This window comes from Podarcis cretensis (genome assembly GCF_951804945.1).
Source record: "Podarcis cretensis genome assembly, chromosome: 5".
NCBI classification, from domain to species: domain Eukaryota; kingdom Metazoa; phylum Chordata; class Lepidosauria; order Squamata; family Lacertidae; genus Podarcis; species Podarcis cretensis.
In genome coordinates, this window is record NC_137174.1 from 61,222,645 (window position 1) to 61,244,814 (window position 22,170).

The 22,170-nt window shown below is 41.8% G+C and overlaps 1 protein-coding gene and 1 long non-coding RNA gene across 2 annotated transcripts in view; both read left to right on the top strand.

The window, feature by feature from the left end:
• The window catches only part of HS6ST1 (heparan sulfate 6-O-sulfotransferase 1), a 192,400-nt gene that overhangs the window by 41,579 nt on the left and 128,651 nt on the right, over positions 1-22,170 (top strand). The gene's annotated exons all lie outside the window — the stretch shown is intronic.
• Positions 20,011-22,170, top strand: part of LOC307217499 — a 62,358-nt gene continuing 60,198 nt past the window's right edge. Inside the window, exon 1 of the long non-coding RNA XR_013839621.1 lies at positions 20,011-20,166. This is a non-coding gene — a long non-coding RNA (uncharacterized lncRNA). The remainder of the gene's footprint in view (positions 20,167-22,170) is intronic.

A 22,170-nucleotide genomic window follows, 5' to 3' on the forward strand; every position in this document is an offset into this window, starting at 1 on the left:
TTTGGATGGCTCCAGGTTGGCTCGGGCTGCTCTGAGGCAACCCAAGAAATCAAAGTTGCCCCTTGACAGTGAAGAAGTGCCAGACCAATATGACCGTTGCGGGAATTTATGGATTCTTTCCTTAGGCAGCACTGAAGAAACCAGCCATTCATAAACCAGCCACATAAGCTACAACAAAGCAAAAATAATTTCCCTTCGGTTTGTGATTTAACCCAGCTTGCCTTGCATTCCCCAGCGTTACCCATGTGCTTATCTGGTTTTCTGTTATCAAATGCAGATGGGCCATAACCATTTTTTGGTTATTTAAGTCCTTTGTTGTTCTGTTAATTGTTTGTTTCTCTCCCAGATACATCAAAAACATATTAAAAACAAAAACGGAAAGGGGAGGGGTCGAATTGTTCCCATCATTGATTATATTGATTCATTGGGTTATGAATCATGAAGCTGATGTACAGACATATCATGAAAACACCTAAAATAGTTTTTTAAACAATGCAAAAAAGCCACTGAAAATAGTCTTGGAAACAATGCAAAATTAGGAGACATTAATGTGATGGACATTCAAATATTTGAAGATGGCTGTCATATTTCCACTTAATCATCTTGTTTTCAGGCTAAATGTACCCCCAACTCCTTCGCCTTTTCTCATAGGACTTGGTCTCCAGAATATGTCACCCTCCTCTTGACGTGCTCCAGTTTGTCCTTCTTAATACCCTCTTAAACTTCAGTGCCCAGAACAGTAGTCTTAAGTGATGTCTGACCAAAGCAAAATAGATCTGGACATGGTACTTTTGTAGATACAACCCAGAATTGTGCTAGCCTTTATGACCATCCCAATGAGTTCAGTGGGGTTTCTGTCCCCTTCCCATTACTGTACATTGCCATGGTTTCCTGTTTGCATTCAGTGTTTGTAGAGTCATTAATTTTATTTGTAAAAAAATTAAAGGTGGGCTTTCTAAGTAAAAGAGGCAGCATTCATTTAATTATAATTGCACCTACTCCAAAGAAATAGTCCCCTTGAAAATCCTCAAAACAGCGCTTTCCTTGAGATTTATCAATATGTAAATTTAATTAATAAATTAATCAGTTAAAAGCCTAGCATCTAAACCAATCTTTGGTTGATTGATAGCACTCTTTTATGTTCGTGAATCCAAAATGAATGAGCCAATCTGTTCACAGATTCTTAATATATCTGTACCTGAGCTGCAAGTAGATGCTGATTTTGTCCTGTGAACAGACCTTCTAACATGCAAAGCAGCGCTTGATTCACTGCTAAACGTTCACAATATGTTCCCATTTATTACGCTCCCCATTGTGCTCTGCCAGTGGGCATAATAAAATGGTTTCGCAAAAGAGCAGTGTCCAAGAAACTGAGGCTGAAAGGTGGGGAATAAATATTTTGAATTAGTAAATTAAAAATGGATAGACACTGCTATCTTTAGAAACTGCTCTGAACAGTAATTTGGGGGTGTTTTCTGGAGATTGCACCATTGAAATCCATGGGATTTATCTAGCAACCAGAGGGCTCTGGTATGTGGCTAAGGAATTACAAGGTTGGCAGGCATAGCCTAGATTTGTTGAAAGCCCACTGGGCACTTTGATGGGGTACAAGTTCTGCTGTCCCAGAGCCAGCTGTGTCCCCAAAAGGCATAAAAGGCAGCTAACTTCATTTGCCCTCTATAGACAATGGAGAACGAATAAAGAAGATCTGTTGCATATCATTACAGTTGTAGAATATAACGTTTAGCCCCTGAATTGGTAATAAAGGCAAGCAAATGGATAAATGGATTTGCTTTGATACTAAGAAGAAATGGGATCATCGAGTAAATTGGTGCAAATTAAAACACTGCAATTTGTAGAAGCATGTTGCATTTTTACCAGGTTAGCTTCTAGGCCACAAACCTTATATTAGAATCAGTTTGGTTCTCTTGGGGATTTGCCAAGCCATCAGCATTGCCAAGATGAAAGCTTGAGCAGCTGGGGGGGATGTTTTCAGTTGCTGCTCTGGGCAGCCTGCCTATTGCATGGTTAAACCCATCTCTCTCTCTCTCTCTCTCTCTCTCTCTCTCTCTCTGTGTGTGTGTGTGTGTGTGTGTGTGTGCTTGTAGGGGGGGCAGTGAGAGTAGTATGAGTTTGCTTGCCCTATATTTATCATTCAGGAGATGTGATAACACACTGTCCTTCTCAATCATGCCTTTTGCTTGTTTAACAAATATGTCACTTTTTTCATATGATTGCACTTGTGGATGCCTCTATATAGGAAGCCTTGGAAAAGATGAGACATCATCACTGTTTCATTCCTATCCTGCTTTTCTATACCACACTCCAAGCAGTGTACAATGAATCAATCAAGAGCAACGTTTAAAAAGCAATATTACAAACACAGTTCACCATGACTTGTCTCCGTGTCCTTTCCATTTGTTCATTGCTACAGTTTTTCATGGACGGTTCACATGTAGTTTGCAAAGTACTTCGCGGTGTGGACTTCCAACCTTGTAACAAGCCTGTGAGGAAAGTTGCAGTGATTTCCATTTTACAAAGGGAGAACTGAGGCAAGAACTTCTTGCCAACATGAGCAGGTCACACAGTGGGTGCTTGGCAAAGCTGAAGACTTGACTCTTTGGCTCTTTCCAATCTATGAGCTCACATGTGCGCATATTCATCAAGCCATGGCATCAAGACAGACTTCCGTGTGTGCAACATTCCCATTGAGATCAAAGAGCACAGCACAGTGCTTTCATATTAGATCAAGCACACTTTATTTCCTAGTGGAGGCAGCTGGCACATGCATCTGAGAGTCCAAGAGGAAATTCAGGCAGTTCTGAGAGCTGTATGCCTGTCTGAATTGTCCCTAAAACATTTTATCCACAGGCCCAGGGAAGGACCATAGCTCAGTGATAGAGCATCTCCCTTGCATGTAGAAGGTCTCAAGTTTAGTCTCCAGAATCTGTAGGGAGGGCTGGCAAATACCTTTGCCAGAAACCCCGGAATGCTGCTGCGTGTCAGTGCAGACAATAAATAGCTAGATGGACCAGCCTGTATAAGGCAGTTTCTTAAGATCCTATGAATGGTTCTCACTGAGACCTGAAGCTGTTGTAAATAGATAAGTATGATGCCAGATGGGTGAAGCTCTTTGTTGCCTTTTTAAAGTGGCTTCTCCTGTTTTCAGGCAAGAAGACATTCCCCTGCTCCCCAGTTTCTGAACCCAGAAAGGTCCCCATCGCTTTCAGTGAGAAATGTATTGTTATCTTCTAAAATTAGACACACTGACTGGGTTGGGATGGAAGAGTAGAAAGCATAGCAAAAACAACCTGAGGGAACAATGATCTGATTGGCTTCGAGTGGTGGAAAGGATATGGAATAAGAGCAGTGCGGAAAAAACATTTTAAATTATATTAGAATGGCACCAGCAAATAATTGGAAAAATACTGAAACTCTCCAAAGTGAGTTCCCAGGCACACAGCTGTTAGTAAAAATAAATAAATACACAAATAGGAACTACATAAATAGCATCCACCAGAGAAAAACTCAATCTGAAAGTTTAATAGACATTCACTGTGGCTTGGAAACTAGTGGAAGTGAACGTGCATTGGTGTAACATAGGCAGGCCTATTGCAAGGTAGGCCTCCTTGAGCTGTGGCTTTGAAAGTCATGGGGCTTCCTCACACCATTGCCACTTGTCTGTGTCATTGTACCTGGGCCAGACACGAAAGCTCTGCCTTGACCCTTTCCAGACAAAGTTATATAAGCAAGTGAGCTGTGATGCCCTGTGAACACAGCCACTGTGATGATGTCCAAAATGGCGGAGGTGTGAGAGTGAATGTCGCAGCCAGTGTGTGTGTCTGTGTCATTCTTCTCTTGCTCCCACAAGAGGTAATGATGGCCACCAACTAGGAAGGCTTTAAATTCATAGAGGCTGTCAATGGCCACAAGCCACAATGGCTATTCTCTGCCTCCATGGTCAGAGGCAGTAATGTTTCTCTGAATACCACCTGCTGGAAACTGCAGGAGGGGAGAGTGCTTTTGTGCATGGGTTCTGCTTGAGCATTTCCCACTGGGCGGCTACTATGAGACTAGAATACTGGCCTAGATGGGACATAGGCGTAAAGGGTAATCATCTCGCTTTACTGGCCGAGGGAGCCGGTGTACAGGTCATGTGGCCAGCATGACTAAGCCACTTCTGGCAAAACCGGAGCAGCGCACAGAAACGCTGTTTACCTTCCCGCCAGAGTGGTACCTATTTATCTACTTGCACTTTGACATGCTTTTGAACTGCTAGGTTGGCAGGAGCAGGGACTGAGCAACGGGAGCTCACCCCGTCGCGGGGATTCAAACCGCCAACCTTCTGATTGGCAGGCCCTAGGCTTTATGGTTTAGACCACAGTGCCACTCACGTCGCATAGATGGGACATAGGCCTGATCAAACAGGCTTGTCTTATGAGACAATAATGCACTTCTTTCTCATGCAATTAAAGAGGTTGTTAACTTCACACTTACGTGCCTCAAGAATGAAACGGGGCAACTCGTAATGCAAATTAGCACTACTGCCCATTTCTCCAACTCCCATTATCCCTGACCATTAGCCAAGCTGGCTGGGGCGGATGAGATTTAGAGACCAGCAATCTCTGGAGGGCCACAGGCTCCCCATCCATGTGAAAATGTTGGCAGGGTTGTTGTTGGACCCCAGTTAAGTCGCCCACTAAAACCACCTCCTTTAAAAAGTGGTGCTGTTTGCAGCAATGAAGCATATATTTATCCACGTTGGTGCAGAGAACTAGAGAAGCTAACAGGCTTCCACATTTTTATGCCTCATCCGTGGAATAAATGAAAAGAAAGGGTTAACATTTTCATAAGCAAGCATATCCTTTTAAAAGTGTTGATGGCCAGCTGGAGCATGGAGAAGAACAATGATTCACCCCAGTGCAGCTGACTCGTTATGTTTCTGCCTAATGTTTGGTCTCAAAAATTCCATCTGTTCTTCTTATAAGAAGGCCATGACCAGAGAAGGGGCTCAGAGCTCTGGGAGGATTCTCTCTTGTTTTTCGCTCTGGTATCTGTAGAGGAGCAATTTCCCCTGGGTCGGCGGGGAGGAGGGATCAAGATTGAAAGGTATTTGCAATCCCAGTCAAGGATGGACTGCAGGGCATGGTGGACAGAGAATAAAGTAGGTTCACAGACTGGTCTGCAAACCATAGTCAGGTGATCTAAAGAGAAGGTGAGGAGTAATTAAAATATCTGTACTTGATTGATCATACACACACCAGAAATCAAGGCCATTTTGACAAGAACTAGATTTATTGCATAGGCTGGCAAGGCCCAGTCCTAGGACCTGTGATGCCAGTGCTGAGGGATGGGTAGGAAGTTGATTAAGTGGTCCACTGAGACCCCAGGCAGTTTTCAAGCGGACCATAGAAGTTTGAAAACTACTACAGTAGAGCTTTCAGTGGAAGTCCAGCATTGGCACCTTGATCGGCTAACTGGCAGCCAGCGACAAGAACCTTGTTGCGAGTTTTTCCAGGACACGGATGGGGAAGCTGTGGATGTGGTTGGACTGCTCCCCTCATCCCTGACCACTAGCAATGCTGGCTTGGAATGATGGAATTTGGAGTCTGATAACATTTGGAGGGCCACAAGTTTCCTATCTTTGCTCTAGGAACTTTGGGCCCACTGAGAGCCAAAGTGTATCACAGGAAGCAGTGTATCACAGGTCCTCCCTCCCTTGTAGAATTCTCCTTTTTAATTAAAGGAGGTGCACTTGGCTCCTGAAGTTTGTGCAGGACTATGATGTCTTCTGCTACCCCCGGATTCCTCTGTGTCTGAGAAAGTTGGTGAGAAACCCTGGGATGGAAATATCATGGTCCTTTTGGGTGGTTCTTCCACATCTGTGGAAATCTGTGGTATAGGAGAGGTTGCCTTGGTGGCTGCTTTTCAAGATTGTCCAGGGGAAAGGGCTGGTAGTGTTAATGGCTACCAGCCGTGATGGCTATGTCCTACCTCCACTGTCAGAAATAGTAACCAATAGTACTCAGTTCTGAGTACTAGTTGCTGAGAATCAAAAGTAAGGAGAGGCCTGTTGTGCTCAGCTCCTAGTTGCAGGTTTCCAATAGGCATAGGATGCTGGACTATATGGGCATTTGGCCTGATACTGAACTTATATCCTTATGTTCTCCATCCTCAGAGTCACAGGACTCCCTTGTGGTAGTTGGCTTTTGCCAGCCCTGGTAGAGCTTGAATGCAGGTGGTTCCTTCATGAATTGGCAAAGAGTAACTCCTTCACTTTCTCTTCTCATTTACCTTTTCCGATACAAGGCTGATCAGATTACTCAAGAGGTGTAACACTGAAGAACTATAAAGTTCTTCTGCCCGTTTTTGTGATAAAGACATGACATTAGTATTTTTGAGACACCAATCACTGTTTGTAATCCCAACTGCCTGGACTGATGTACTGGGTGAGGGTTACAAAATGATGAATGTATTTTCAATGCCCAGAGCATCAAGACAACAGCAAATACTGCTGCTTGAATGCCTTTCCATGTAATAAGTGGGCAATACCTGCAACACCTGCAATAGAGGACTTTTATTCCTTGGAAAATGTGAACCCCAAAACAGCAGCAGTACTTCAAGGGAATGCATGTAGAGTTTGTGCTAGACACTGAAAACTACCTGCATGGTCATAAAGGAGAAGATGCTTAAGTAAACCAGTTATTTTCTGGATCACTGTGCACATAGGGAGCCCTGTGCGTGTGATCCTAGCCACCTAGAAATCTCTTTTCCATGACAGCTTCCTGAGCAGGTAGGATATTTCTTATGAGGAACAATTGGGAGAGTTAGGTATGTTTAGTCTGCAGAATAGAAGATTGAGAGGTGATATGATAGCTGTCTTAAAACACCTGAAGGGCTGTCACATGGAAGATGGAGCACACTTGTTTTCTGCTGCTCCAGAGTATAGGACATAAAGCAATGGATTCAAATTGCAATTAAAGGAGATTCTGATTAAGCATTTTCCTGCTTGGCAGGGGGTTGGACTCAATGGCCCTTGTGGTCTCTTCCAACTCTATGATTCTATGATTAGGAAGAACTTTCTGGTGGTAAGAGCTGTTTGACAGTGGAAATGACTACCCCAAAAAGGTGGTGGACCTTCCTTCACAAGAGGTTGGATTCCTGCATTGCAGGGAGTTAGACTAGATGATGCTTCCAACCCTACAAGTGTCTGTTTCTGTGATGTTAGGATTAATTTATATAGCACCATCACATACATTGTGCTCTAGAAGACAACGGCCAGGCCCTGCACCCAGGAGCTTACAATCTAATGCTCAACATAGGGAGATCAGAGGAAGGGGGCGGGGGAAGAGGCTGGAGTAACTGGGGAAAGAATATGCCATTTTGGTTACATGTATTTGAGGCTAATTTCAGGCTTTGTTACAGTCGGGCAGCCTTCCCCAAGCTGGTGCCCTCCAGATGTTGTTGAAGTACGACTCCCATCAGCCCCAGCCATCGCAGTAGAACAGCCACTTGGAGGTCACCAACTCTGGGAGGCATATAGTAGGGCAAAGGTGATATTTAAATGGCCCACCCATGAAGATGGAGGCTGATTACATGGTGTGTGGGTCTGCTCATCTAATGTAATCAGCACCTCCTTCTTAGCAGGGTGTCCTCAACACTACTGACTTAATGGTTGTACCATTTAACTATTGCCCCAGCCACACAGGATCTGTCACAGAAAAATATCTCCCATATGGGTAAAGGTTAAAGGGCCCATAGAATTCTCATGTAACCAATTGTGCTTCTTCCTTCTTTTGTTTTGTAACAAAAACAGTTCCCAACTTGTTTTTTCTTATATAGCACTCTAGCAACCCTGTTCTGTGGTTTTGGCTGATGCTTTTGTTTCTAGTTCTGTAAACTCTCTCTAACCTTCTCTGGGGGCAGCCTGGAATTTCAGCCACTGGAGAGGGTGAATTGTTTTATTTCCAATTTTAATATTTAGCTCTTATCCACTCTGGCACCTTTCTGAAAGGAGTACCTTTTCATCTCCAGCGTTCTGATCTGGCAGGAATTCCTTCTGCCAAGTCCCCGGAGCTGGGAAGATCAATGGAGTTCCAAAAAGAATAATTAGTCATTTTTTCCCCCTTACCTTAAATTGAATTTCCATTCTGTGCAGTATTGACTTTTAACAGTTTATTGAGAGAGAGATTTGAGAAAGTCTGACTTGCATCCGACAGGCTAATCAGTCAATCGCTAATAGACCTGTGATGCTCCAGAACTACAAGCTAATGGATTTTCTATCGTTGCTTTGTCCCTCTTGATCAGATAGTCTTTCCTGGTGGCTGAGCTGAAGCACAGGGCAAAGATCTGTCTACCCCACACCAGGGCTCTGTCTTTATACAGAAAGAGAGAGGTTTCAGTTAATTTGCATTTTGCGATGTTTCTTCCACCACTTTTTAAACAACTGTGCAGTGACCATGACAGATGCTGAGTTGGCAACCCTGCAAATTAAAGTTCCCAAAAGAAAATGCCGCAGACGTAGAAAAGAATTATCTAATCTCAGAGCCAATGCATTGCAGTAGACACAAGTTTGGACATGGTGCTGGAACCAGGATTAATTCACTGGGCAGGTTTCTCATATATGTGATCACATTGTAGAATTCAGCTTTTTAAGAATCCCAGGCTCCTTTTTTTGTTTAATTTTAGAAAAGCAAATGTCTTTGACAGGTAAATCTTGGAAAGGTTCTCAGCATTATCTGGTGAAATCTCTGAAGACTGAGAGAGGCTAGGGCAGGATTTCCTTGTGGGATAAGGGATGGGTCATAGTGCTTTGCATAATGCCTTGTCCCTTTCCGTGTCTGGCACAAGCAAAATAAATGATGCTTCATTAAAAAAATAATGTGCTCAATTTGCATGATTTATTCATTCTGCTTTTCTTTACAAAGAACTTGAATTCTTTTAATGCAAAGACCATGTCAGCCTTTGCTTAGGACAAGTCTTCCAACCACCAATCTGCATCAGTAAAATGGAAATAATAACCACTTTTTTCTTAAAAAAGAAAAGTTGTCTTTTTTAAAGTGTCATGGACATTATTAAGAATAATAATCTTATTGCAGAATGAAGCTGATGAGGGCTGATTTAGTCTTTAGGTGTCATGTGGCGACAAGGTTAGCTGAGTGCTGAAGACTGATCCAGCAAAGTCAAATGCCATTAATTGTCTTCAATAGAGCAAGACGTGTGTTTAACTTGTGCTTAAGTGCTTTATTGGATTGCAGGAGAAAAAGAGCTGCTATTTGTACAACCCAGGATTAATAGTATGACCAGGTTGTGGGGGGGGGGGGGGGAAGGAGGGAATGACTAAGGGAGGCTGAAGAAACTTGACACAACTATTCTGATTCTGTGCAAAGGTTAGAGCCAGAATTGTGGTTCTTTCCTGATCCCTTTTCTGGCATTCTAGTGTCATAGGAAAGTATATAGAATAATTTTATTGCTTCTGAGATATTTCAAAAGAAAGCTGCTATCCTCTGTGTTCCAAGTTATATACAACCTTCTTTCAAGCCTCAGTTTTCTCTTTGATGAATGGAAGCTTTTAAAGGGAGTTATTGAGTGCAGCACTGCCTTTGATCTCTCACTGCTGTTTGCATGTGTCTGCGAATTCGGGTTTTGCATGATAATTAATGTGAGCCTGCACAGTTCTTGTAACGTAATAGACTGTGGATTTCTATCTTTCACATATCCATGCCTATGATATTTTCACAGGAAATTATCACTTGTACAGATGCTGCTTTTATTTCCTCACAGGAAGACCACAAACCTAGCACCGTTTCTCATGATTGGGGGATTTTAAGCCAAGCAAGTAAGCACAGGGCATCCTATGTTGAGCAACCAGTGTGAAAAGGATGCGGCAGTGCCAGATCATCTGCCTTGCCTGCAGAAGGTCCTTGGTTCAATCCACAACATCTCCAGGTAGAGCTGTGAGAGACCTCTGTCTGCAACCCTGGAAGGTCATTGGCAGTCAGTGTAGACAGTGTGGAGCTAGATGGACCAATGGTCTGATGCGGTATAAGGCAGCTTTCTACGTTAACCTGTCCAGTAGCTAAAGGAGCTGAAAATGACTGACCAGCTGTACCTGTTCTCTCTTATATCGACAACTGCCTGCTTCCATTTTAATGCACCAGTCATAGTATTGTCCTAGTACCAAACTGCATCTGTGGTCCTGTTCAATTATTCACCTGCACTGTGTTGCCTCTCTGCGACTTCATCAAATCTTTTTGCCCCTGTTTTTTTTCTCCTTCATGCCTTTCTTCTTTTTTTTCATGGAGACAATCCAGCTCAAATACTTCCAGACCAATCCACAGTTCATGCAAATGCAGATCCTGTTGCATTTGTTTGTAGGTGCAACCTAAGCCACACCCCCAATAGGGAATCCGTATTGCACCCTAGAGCATCTATTCCCTGTCAAATAGGTAATTCAGAAATCATTCCTGCGGCTTGGAGCCAACATAGTTTTCTGATGACTCCTCTGGATGATTTAGGATCTCTTTCAGATCATTTCCAATCATCTGCTCGAACCAGCCTTGCAAACTCAGAGGAGTGTAGCTGTATGAACTTGTAAGTCTGTACACGAGTACATGGTATGCATGGGGGGGAAAACCCCCAACTGATCTGTACTGTACTGTACTGTACTGTACTGTTGGAACAGCAAGGAATAAAAATTCCGCGCTTTCAGTGTTCATCTGGGTTTCCCTTGCATTTGGTGGTTTGCCAGGTATGAATTAGGGGTCCCTAGCGATCTGCTATGTCTGCCCTTGACATAAAAAAACATGAAAGTTTGGAGAAGGAAGCATTGGAGAGTCTCATATTGTCAGAGTAATCGTCTCTTTTTTAAAAAAGAAACACCACAGATTTCTTGAAACTGCCCCTTTGCTAGAGTCCATTATCCCAAAAGCAGCTGTTTAAGTGAGGAAGGGAAGTATTGCAAATTCTGTCCTGCTTTTAAAAGAGAGACGCCTGCACTTTTGTGAGACAAGGAAAGCAAGGCACAGTGCACCACAGGAGAGATTTTTTTCAAGCTGAAGCTACCCTACAATCTTACGCTAAGAAGCTCTGATGTAACAAACTGTTGAACCTCACCAAATGTGGCGTTGCATTGGGACTTCTCTCTCTCTCCCACCTCCCTTTGCATGGTTCATAAACACCAACCACTGACAGATACATTTGGGAGTTGAGTCATCCTTTTGCCTTGAGATGTATACACTTTGAAAAGCACTAAATGTTTCCTACGTGTCCTATATCTTTGCTCTCTCCTTTCCTCTTGCATAGCTAAGTAATGTACAGCACTGTAGCAGTCAGAGATCATTTTAGTTGTATCTCATAACATCTTGGGAGCCACAGCTTCACCATCCCTCGTAAATGCTTATTTCACTACAGTCGTACCTCCGCTTATGTATTCCTCTGGATACGTAAACTTCGAGATGTGAACGCGGCAAACCCGGAAGTGTTTTTCCAGGTTTTGCTGTGCATGCCTGTGCAGAAGCGGTCCTCCGGTTGCGAATTCCTCGGGATGCAACCAGACCTCCGGAACGGATCCCATTCGCAACCGGAGATACCACTGTATTTGAGATCTTCTCCTAGAACCTCAATCTGGTTCTATCTGCTCTGCAAAGTACTGTATTTTTTGCTTTATAAGACGCACCAGACCACAAGATGGACCTAGTTTTTGGAGGAGGAGAACAAGAAAAAAAAATGAATCTCAGAAGCCAGAACAGCAAGAGGGATGGCTGTGCAGTGAAAGCAGCAATCCCTCTTGCTGTTCTGGCTTCTGGGATAGCTGCACAGCCTGCATTTGCTCCATAAGACACACACACACATTTCCCCTTACTTTTTAGGAGGGAAAAAGTGAGTCTTATAGAGCAAAAAATACGGTATATCCTTTTTGAATATTAAAGTCCAGTTTTTCAAAGGATAACCAATCACTTGTAATTACCCAGTTCTAGAGGCATGCCACACACATATACAGTACATTGTAAACTCAATGGTCTGATACATGAGTTTTGTGCCCCTCACCGGCCTGTGCCCCCAAGCAGGGGCTGGTTTCGCCAACCCCTAGGTATGTCTCTGCTCAGTTCTAATTGTAAGTTGGGTTGTTTTTGTAGCCTTTCGTAGGTATTGTGTCACATATAAAGAGAACACTTCAGAAGCCACTGATGTCATAGAAGCCAGTGATATATTAGCTTCAGCCACATAATGTTGACATAAGGGGAGACAACAGCCACTTCATGGGCCGTGACTAGAGTCAAAAGGGAGTGAAGATAAACTGTTCTCAATAGGCCTGCAGAAAGCGAGACAGGGAGAAAATAAACAAAAGCTCTGGGATTCCCAGAAATAAACAGTTTTGATAGGCAGTAATTTGGAAGTGCTTCCAGAGTTGACAGAAAAGAAAAAATATCAGTGGTCTCAGGACAATATTTTGCAATCATTTGCTCAAATAGCAAAGTTATTTGGATGGAATAGCCTCTTAGAAGAGCAACTAACGGCTTAGCTAATTGAAAAAATGTTAGTTGTGATCCCTCAAAATTAATACCAGTGAAAGTGGCAGCCAAAATGTTCAAAGCTGAAGCAACTTCCCTTGAAGGAGATGTCACAATGTTGGGGGGTTTTGTTCAGAAGAAAAGTGAGTAAGAGGATCATGATGAAGGTGTATAAAATCATGCATGGTATAGAGAACGTGGAGATACGTTTTTCTCCCTTCTTACAGTGCTAAAACTAGGAGACCTCCAATGAAGTTGAATGTTGAGAACTTAAGGACAGGCAAAAGATTTATTTAAACCATGGAATTTGCTACTAAAAGATGTGGTGGTAGCCACCAAATTGGACAGCTTTAAAAGCAAGTTAGACAAATTCATGGAGGACAAAGCTATCAATCACTATCAGTCATGATGGTAGAATATATCCTCAAATATCAGAGGCACTAGACCTCTGAATAACCAGTTGTTGGAGAGGACATTAGTGTCACTGAACTCGCATTCTCCTTATGCACTTTCAGCTGGCATCTGGTTGTCCACTCTGATAACAAATTGCTGGACTAGATAAGCCTTTATTCTGATCCAGCAGGGATCTTTCAACGTTGTTACCTGTAGGAATCAGATTTCTAAGTGATCTCAAAATCTAGTATATTTGTATATGTGTTTGTGAAGATAGGTAATATGCCCATTTTGAACATGGAATTATCTTCACAGTCCACCTGTGTAATGTTGCTGGATACATTATACAATTGTTCTACATGGCAGCAGTAAGGAATGGTTTTTCTATAAAAGGCCACTGATGTATGGAGAAAATCAGGCCAAGGGTGGGTAGAGCTGGAATCAAAAGTGGGTGGAGCTCATAGTAGGAAGAAAGAATAGAAAACAAAACATTAAAATCTCTGTCCATTTTGCACATACCGTACACAGTTGCATAAAGCTCTTCCCTCCTAAATTAAAAAAAACCCAAACATTATAGCCTATAAGTTTCTGTACCTTTCCTTGAATGGGGACAGACCAGTGTCTATCACAGTAATAGGGCAATACTTTAGTGCACACATCTCTTTTAAATCAGGGCATTTGTGCAAGTATGTGCACATGAGAGAGGAGTACTCTGCTTATCTGTTGCATTTATATTCTACCTTTTGTCTGAGGAGTTCAGAATAGCGTACATGGATATGCTATCCAGGTCAGGCCCCAGAAGAGCTAAAATAGTTCAGCTGGTTCTGTACCACACACTAGAGCCACGAGAAAGGATTTCACAATATATTTGGGAAATTGCTCATTCATGTCTTACAAAGTGCTGGTACTCTTCCCTCCACCCTTTATTTTTTTTAAGGTGTTTGAAACAGTGAATGGACTCTTGGAGGCTGATGATGTAACCATTTTATACAAATGTAAGGCTTGATTTGTTTGTGTGTGTTTTTTCTAATGATCCACAGCAAAATGTAAACCTGTGCAGAAAAACTGAGAAGATGCATGAGACGTCTTATTCTGTATGATTGTCCTCACCCTCTTGTCTCTAATCTCTATAAATAAATAAGAATCTGTAGGAAATCCTTAAGACAACATCCCACTTGCTCCTGCCCTTTAGTAAAAAAAACCTTTTCTACAATACCTGGAAATAGCTATTGTTCTTACAGACATCTAGTTTGGGAACCTTGACCCTGTTTGGAGATAACTGGATTTATTTCCTAGATGGCATGGCTTGCATTTGGCCAGTAAGAGTTTCGATGCCTTCTATCTAAAACTTGGCCTAAATGAAAGGAACAGGCTTGTCAGCAAGCAAAATACAACACAGGTGCATTTAGAATAAGAAAAATCCACAGTGGTTGCAGTTTTCATGTTGAACAGCACTTCCCCATTAAATAATTAACCAGCTTCAGCCTCAAAACCAATGACCTGAAACTTGACATGCCACCAGGGTATGACTGTCTGTCAGGTTTTGGGCAAATCTGAGAAGCTCTTTAAGGAGATGTAGCTTTTGTCTCTGAATTGTTTTCCTAACACATTTTAGCCCTCCATAGAACTTGATGCAAGGAGGATTTGCCTTGAAACTGTTCCAAATCTTCTTTTCTTTAAGTCAAAACCTTGGGAGACAACATTTGGGGGAAGACGTGGGAGGAGAAAATTAAAGCAATTGACTGTTTTATCTAAATGTTCTCTATACCCGCCCACCCTCCATTAGTTCCAAGTGAAGCCTTTGTTTTCTGGGTCAAAGTATCCAAACCTTCTGCACCTATATTTTCTAAGCTATCTATGAACCAGTGCTTTGGTGTAGGGATGTAAAGCTGTGCCTCTCCAGATGTTGTTGGACTACAGTTCCAGTCATCTTTGACCATTTATTTGTCTTTCTGAGGTTGATGTGAATTGGAGTTTAAATTTTTTTAGAAGGATCACCATCCCTGCTGCATGCAGTCCCCCCTCATCCATACCCCCATTCCAGGTGATGAAAGGAGAGACAACTTTGTTGAATTTTGGAGGGTATGTGGTGACATACCAGATGGATAGGAATAGCCTGACCGCTGTGAGAGGTGTGGGTGCAGAGGGAGTAAGAGCTCTCAAAGCAGTTCTCTGAATTTGCACATACACCCATTTTTTGAACCTGCTGCGAGCCTTTGTCAAGTGTTGCAGGATCCTTCTGTTAAAAGTATCTTAACTCTTCATTAGCTTATAATAGCTGAGCAAGAGGATCAAATAAAACTTCTGCCAGCTGCATGTGAATGTCGTGTCTTATTTATAGTTCCCTTGGTCCTGGGAAGGGTGATACCTTAGTGGTAGCACACATGGTTTGCATAACAATGGCCCCATGTTCAACCCTTCAACTCAGGTATCAGGCCTTGAAGAGTTGCTGCCTGTCATGAGTGGCCAATAACTTACGGGTGACAAGTTTGCATATTATTCCCATCCCCCAGTTTTCATTGAAGGGGTCTATGTCTATGATCGGAAAGGGTCATAGCTCAGTGGCAGAGCATATGCTTTGGATTCACAATGACCCAGGTTCAATCCCTGACACCTCTAGATTGTACTGGAGTGGGGAGACCCTGTTTAAGAGCCTAAATGGGTGCTGCCAGTCTCTGTAGACAATATTGGAGAGGATGGACTGGTGGTTTGACTCTATAAGATAGCTTCCTACATTCTTTGTATTATTTTAGGAATTGGAAGCTGGAGTTAAAGTGAGGTTTGACTTTCATCCTCATAGTACATGTATAGTGAAATGCTTATTTTGTTTGTAAAAGGCTGTCATTCATTCTGGATAGGTTGTCTTCTCTTAAACTGAAATTTATAGAAGCCCATTTGTAAATTAAACTGAAATTTACAGAAGCCCACTAAGAGCCCATTCAAACATTCAAGTGCCATAGTCTTATTGCACAATTACCGTATTTTTTGCACCATAACACTCACTTTTTTCCTCCTAGAAAGTAAGGGGAAATGTCTGTGCGTGTTATGGAGGGAATGCCTACGGGTGGCATGCCTACAGATTTTCCTCCTCTAAAAACTACGTGCGTGTTATGGTCGGGTGCGTGTTATAGAGCGAAAAATACGGTAATCCACCTCAAAACTTCTGTAGAATACTATTTGTTTGGAAGCATTCCTATATCAGAATCTTGCTCCATATAGAAAACCTACACACCAAGGACAAGCTTTCAAACAAATGTTTTTTCCCTGTGCATTCTGAGGTGCATTATATCTCAGTGGCTGGACATTTGAATATGCTTTGTTCGCAAGGCCTCCAGAGACAAAGACACCTGTGGTTTGTACCTTCTGCACATTCACCTGTGTGTAATTAGGTCAGACATTGCTAGGGGGGGGGGGTTATTTTTGCTGCAGAAATGATGAAATGCAACCTGCTGGGAGAATGCTCTTTTTATGTTACAGAACTTTAAACACTTGATGGCTCACCCAGGACCACAGGTGTATGACTTCAGAACTTCTGGATTATTGCTGGAAAATACTTTCAAGTGCTTTATCTGATTATCTTTCTTATCTCTGTGTGGAACAAATTCCACTAGGATTCACCACGTATCCTTTATCCTCCAAGACTGCTTTATCAGCTCATTTTAATTACAGGTATAAGCTCTGTTTATAACTAAAAGATTTATCAACAACTCTGTCTTCAAAGCACAGTGATGTTGGTGAAGAAGATTGGGTATGAGTCCTAAAATATAAAACTAACTCAGTTCCTCCATATGAACCAGTAACAAGTAGTAGTAGTAGTAGTAGTAGTAGTAATGTGGGACAGATGCCTGAGAGGAGGAACATATCTGTGTTTACATTCCTTTACTTCTAATTCAGTGCATGCTGCCATCTTTCTAGCTTTGTGTGTTGAAGTAGCTTATAGCAGTTTGGCTTCCCACTGTAATAGGCAGGGAATAGGCAACAGCTATCCAAACACTTTTATGACTATTTCATGTTTACTACTGTAGAATCATCTTGCTAGGGGGTTATTCTATTATAATTATAATTATCATTATCATTCATCCTTAACATGCAACTTTTTGGTATAAGTTCATATATTTCTTACAAAGTTCTAGGTAGAGACTTATTTAAAACAATGACTATATAATGGAACAATTATTTTACAGCTCAATTCTATGGTAGTTCACTAGGAAGTAAATTCAATTGTATTCAGTGAAGCTTACTTCCAGATATCAGCTAGAAGTGTTGCTATCTTAATTAACGATATAATTTTTAACTTCTATATTTACTGTTACATTTCTGTTCCTTTAGAAAGAAATGATCCTGAAGGGCATAGCTTCTCTTACAAGTAATCATACAATATTGGCAAACAAGATCAGCTATCTATTTTAGGAAAGCAAGGGCACCTTTAATATTTGCTTTTTTGTTGAATATGGGAATAATTGAAGACAGCATCAGGTAAAAATGGCTTTAAAATAAGCAAGTTCAATACTCACTGGTATTGTGGAACACTCAGATTAAAAGCTGTGTTGTCAACAGTTTTAACTCTAGATGCATCTGGATTTTTATATTTTTACAAAACAGGTAATTGTAGTTTTCTGACAAGCTGGAAGTACCATTTTAAGTTTTGACTGTCTCCTGCCATAAAACTTGTCTCAGGGAGGAAATGAGGAGGGGTTGTCTGTGGAGCCTTCATTGCAGTAGGATCTTCAATAGTTGCCCCACAGCTAATTGTTTGGGCCTATTGACAGTTAACTGAAAGGAAAATTTGTACCTGCAGCAAAAAACCTTTGGCTTATCACAGGTATACCGGTAAGTTAGGCTGCAATCCTTTACACTTTCGTTGTTTAGTCGTTTAGTCGTGTCCGACTCTTCGTGACCCCATGGACCAGAGCACGCCAGGCACTTCTGTCCTCCACTGCCTCCTGCAGTTTGTAAAACTCATGCTCGTAGCTTCGAGAACACCATCCAACCATCTCGTCCTCTGTCGTCCCCTTCTCCTGTGAGGCAATATAGCTCTGAATGCTAGCTGCCAGAGGACAAATAGAAGGATGTTGCCTTCATGCTGTGGTTGTAAATATACCTGGAAGCAGTTGACTAGCCACTGTTGGAAACAGAATGGTGGCCCAGATGGATCTTAGCCTGATCCAACCAGGCAGTTCTTAAACCACAGAGAAGTAGTTTAGGATGGTGGGAGACTTGTTGCCATCCAGTTGTAATTGGTCTGCAACTCACATCACCCATAACCAGTATGCCCAGTAGTCAGGGATAAAGAGAACTGGAAGACCAGAAGTTCCCCACCTTGATCAGTTCTTAAGGTGAGACAAATCAATGTACACACAGTTCCCTTTCTTGTATATTAGACAGGATTGTTGTATAAATATTCTGTTGTATAAATATTTTCAGACATGCATGTGAGTGAGTTTAAATGTATTTTCAGTTGCCACATGGTTTTCGCCATCACTATAAGCCAGGAATAGCCAACATGGATCACAACTCCAATTAGCCCCAGACAATATGTCCAATGGTCAGGAATGATGGGCGTTGTATCCCAATAATATATTAAGGGTGCCATGTGAACAATGCTATTGAATTTAAAATGGGTCTGATTCGTGTTAGAATTCTCAGAGTCCTTGTTGTAGTTATACTAGGATCAGAGCTTTCCATAAAGAACATAGAATATTTGTATTTCTTAAAGCCATATAAACCAGAATGAGATAAGCTGCTCCTGAAATTACTGTCTGAGCGGAAAACATGTCAAATATGCATGAGCCTCCCAGCCCAGAGGGTGTTGGGGGCTGGGGAGGGATATTGAAAATGGAATGCATTTGTTCCCCTCAGCTAGGAGACCATTTGCTCTCTGCCTCACCTCTAATCCTCATTAAAAGAGTTCACTGAACTCAGCTGCTTTTGAAAGAAAATTGAAGAGCATCATCTCATCTTATTTCTCAGAGCAAGCTGAAAGGATGGCAGTGGTGTCTTCACATTTTCCATTTCCTCTTTGGAGTTTTGAAAATAAAAAAATATATACCCATAGTGACAGGCTCTTTCATTAGCTTTTTGTACTTCCCTGCCCCTCAGGATAGTGACAAGGAATTCAACACAAGTCTGTTACATGTCTGCAGTTGTTCAAAAGCATGAGGGATGGGCATATTATTCTCACAATACAGAAATCTGAGCTGAGGGGCTGGCATACAGGAGTGAGTCGATCAGAATACGCTTGCTCAGACTGTGTATTCCTTGGGTTATGCATTCTACATAGTTTGTTTATTTAGTTTTTATTGAGATATCTTGCCTTCTGATTGTCTTTTTCTATTTTATACGTTTCCAAGTTCTGAGGGAGGAAGCATTGCTTCTTATGGGACATTTACTTTTTGTTACTGGCATGTTTTGTTACATGCCTTGGAGGTATCTCTAGGCCAAAAGGTGCTCCTGGATTCTCATATATAGTTGTAGCTGTTGACTTATTTTCTCATTGGTGAGTAATATGGAAACCTCAACCAGAAGTAGTTGTCATGGCGCATGTGAGGCTGCTGTCAAAAGCAAACAAAACACTCTTGCATCTTCTCTTCTCCGCCACCCTGGTAATGTCTAGCAATTGCTGTTGACTTTTAAAAAAAAGCAATTTGGTTTGATCGCAAATGAGGATCACCCTTAATACCTCGCTTTGTCACTGAGTTAAACCAGCTGCAGAAAACAGACCCATTTCCTCTGTTTCCTCTCTTTATCTGCTGTCTGTCATTTCTGAGGGAAATTTATGCTGACTTGGTTCACTCACCATCTCTCATGCTCTGGTACCCATAGACAAGACAAGAACAGGGGTGGGTGGGAATCTACATTAACTTGAGGCCATGGTGATAATGATTCACCCCATTGTTCTGTTGGCTAACTCAGCTAGTCCTCCTGTTCAGGAATTTATTTAGCCATTACTTTGGAGTGGTGGATGTCTTAAATGACGGAAGCCTTGTCAAAATGTATGGATTAAATCTGAATTTAATCTAGTAGTCAGTGACTGAAGCCACCAGAAAAATCAAAGTAATTATGCAACAAAAACCGTCCTGAGTAATTTTTAGTTGGAAGAATGTTCCATGTTTTGATAAGGATGCGTTACTACTTTGGGATCGGCTCCTTGCTTTTACCAATCTAGTCTCCCCGTACCAAACTAACTACTGGTACCTGTCAATAGTTACTGTGCTGCAGCAGTTGGGAGACATTAACTGTTCCTCCCTAACAGGAAATTAAGGTAACGTGCTTGATCTTGTATCAGATGGCTTGGGTAATAGAAAACTGTCAGTGGCTCAGTGTTTATGTATCCCATTTATTTATTTAGTCATTCATTTTATATTCTGCCCTCCCTCATGAAGGAGCCCAGAATGGCAAACACACCAATATAAAAACATTGTAGAAGGATTCTAAAAACAGTTAAAAACATTCTCTCAGCTAGTGATTTCAGGGTTACCAGGAACAGTATCTTTCAGTCATCAACTGCCTAGGTGAAAACAGAAATGCTTTTAAGTTCCTCCTTAAACTGAGTAATGAGGGAGACAGATGCAGGAACAGGGAAGCTGAGAAGGCCTTGTCACAGGTTAACACCCAGCAGGCAGTCCCCAGGGGCAGCACCACCAACAAAGCCTCACTTGCAGTAGGCCCTGCCCTGTGTTTTCCATAAGGAACTGGGAAAATTTGTTATTACCTAATTGGGAGGAATATTCATGCCCCCCACCCAAAAAACAACAACCCTCACACACCAGATTCAAGTGGGCTACCTAGCCTCACCCATCATGTTAGTATGTTACTTGTGCTTGAATTTCCTTGTTTTTGCTGTGTGCCCTTTTTCTGAATTGATGCATTCTCTCTTTTATTATTTTCAAGGTCTTGGGGCTTTTCCTTCTCCCTCAATATTCCAAGAGTATAAAGGCCTTGCTACTGTTCCTCTTCATGCTAACAAAAAGTGTTTGCTGTGCCAAGCAATAGGCAAATGAGCGCTGAAATGGAGGCCAGGGATGGGGGGAAGCCTTCGTGACTTGCCATGTTTTAGTTGGGTTTTGTATTGAGCGACTATTATAACAGTTCCAAGTAGTTGAAGGGAACAGGCTAGAACGTGCGTGGATGTGTGTAGAACGTGTGACCTTGTGATTCCCTTTGACAGCTGGACCATTGAGCTAGTTGGGGAGGAATTCCAAGGCATTGGCTGTGGGTTTCATTTGGCCCTTGTATTGCCTGGACATGTTATTTTCCTATTTTTATTATTTTTAAGCAGCTCAGTTGTTTCTTTATAGCCTTTGCTGCTCTCTGGTCTCTTCCTATTGCCAGAGCAACACCTGCTGGCTAAAGGGAATACAGTTGCTTTCTGTGGCTGCTTGCTGACTTTTTGCAGCCACTTCTTATTCTCTCCTTAACTTGCTTGCCTTCCCTGTGCTCTTTTGTTTTCCCTGTTTGTTTGCTGAATTGGTTGCAAGTCAGATACTCCTAAATTCCCACTTTCTTGTGCTACCCGAATGGAAACAAGCCAGACTCCCGTTATCACTTTTCCCTTCATCACCATCTCCTAAATGCACAGCTTCACATCCTAGTGTCAATTAATAGTGACTTCTCTGTGGTTCCAAGCTTTCCAGGGATGAAGAATCTGTGGCCCTCCTTAGGCTTTTGGACTCCAACTCCCATCACCCTAAGCCAGCATGACCAGTGGTCAAGGATAATGGGAATTGTACTCCAACAACATCTGGAGGGTCACAGCTTCCCTATCCCTGCTTTAGACTGTGACCATTACTGTTGTTGTTTTCTTTCTTTCTTTTAAAAAAGGAATAGCAAACAGACAGAATGAAGGAAACAGAGCAGTGTGCACTTGAGGCACCCAGACACCAAGATTTCAATGCTGCATTTTAACATTATAATTGGTTTTTCTGTTAAGTTTTTGCCTGAATCTTCTTTATTATTTTTTTGCTGTATATTTTCTCACAGCATTCTGCATTGCAAAGGCATTTTTACGACTCCCAGTTACAAACTGTCCTTGGCATGCATGTTTTGGGGGTCTACTTTGTTTTGGTTTTTGAGTTTTTAAAAAAATTAAGCTTTATTAATTTAACAGTAAAATACAATCAAATATCAATAATAAACCCAAAAAGAAGAGAAAAAAAGAAAAGAAAAAGATTACAAAAAAACAAGAAAAAAAGGAAGGAAAGAGGAAAAAGAAAAAACAAACAACAACAAATTCACAATACATAATTTCATTTCAGGAACACAAACC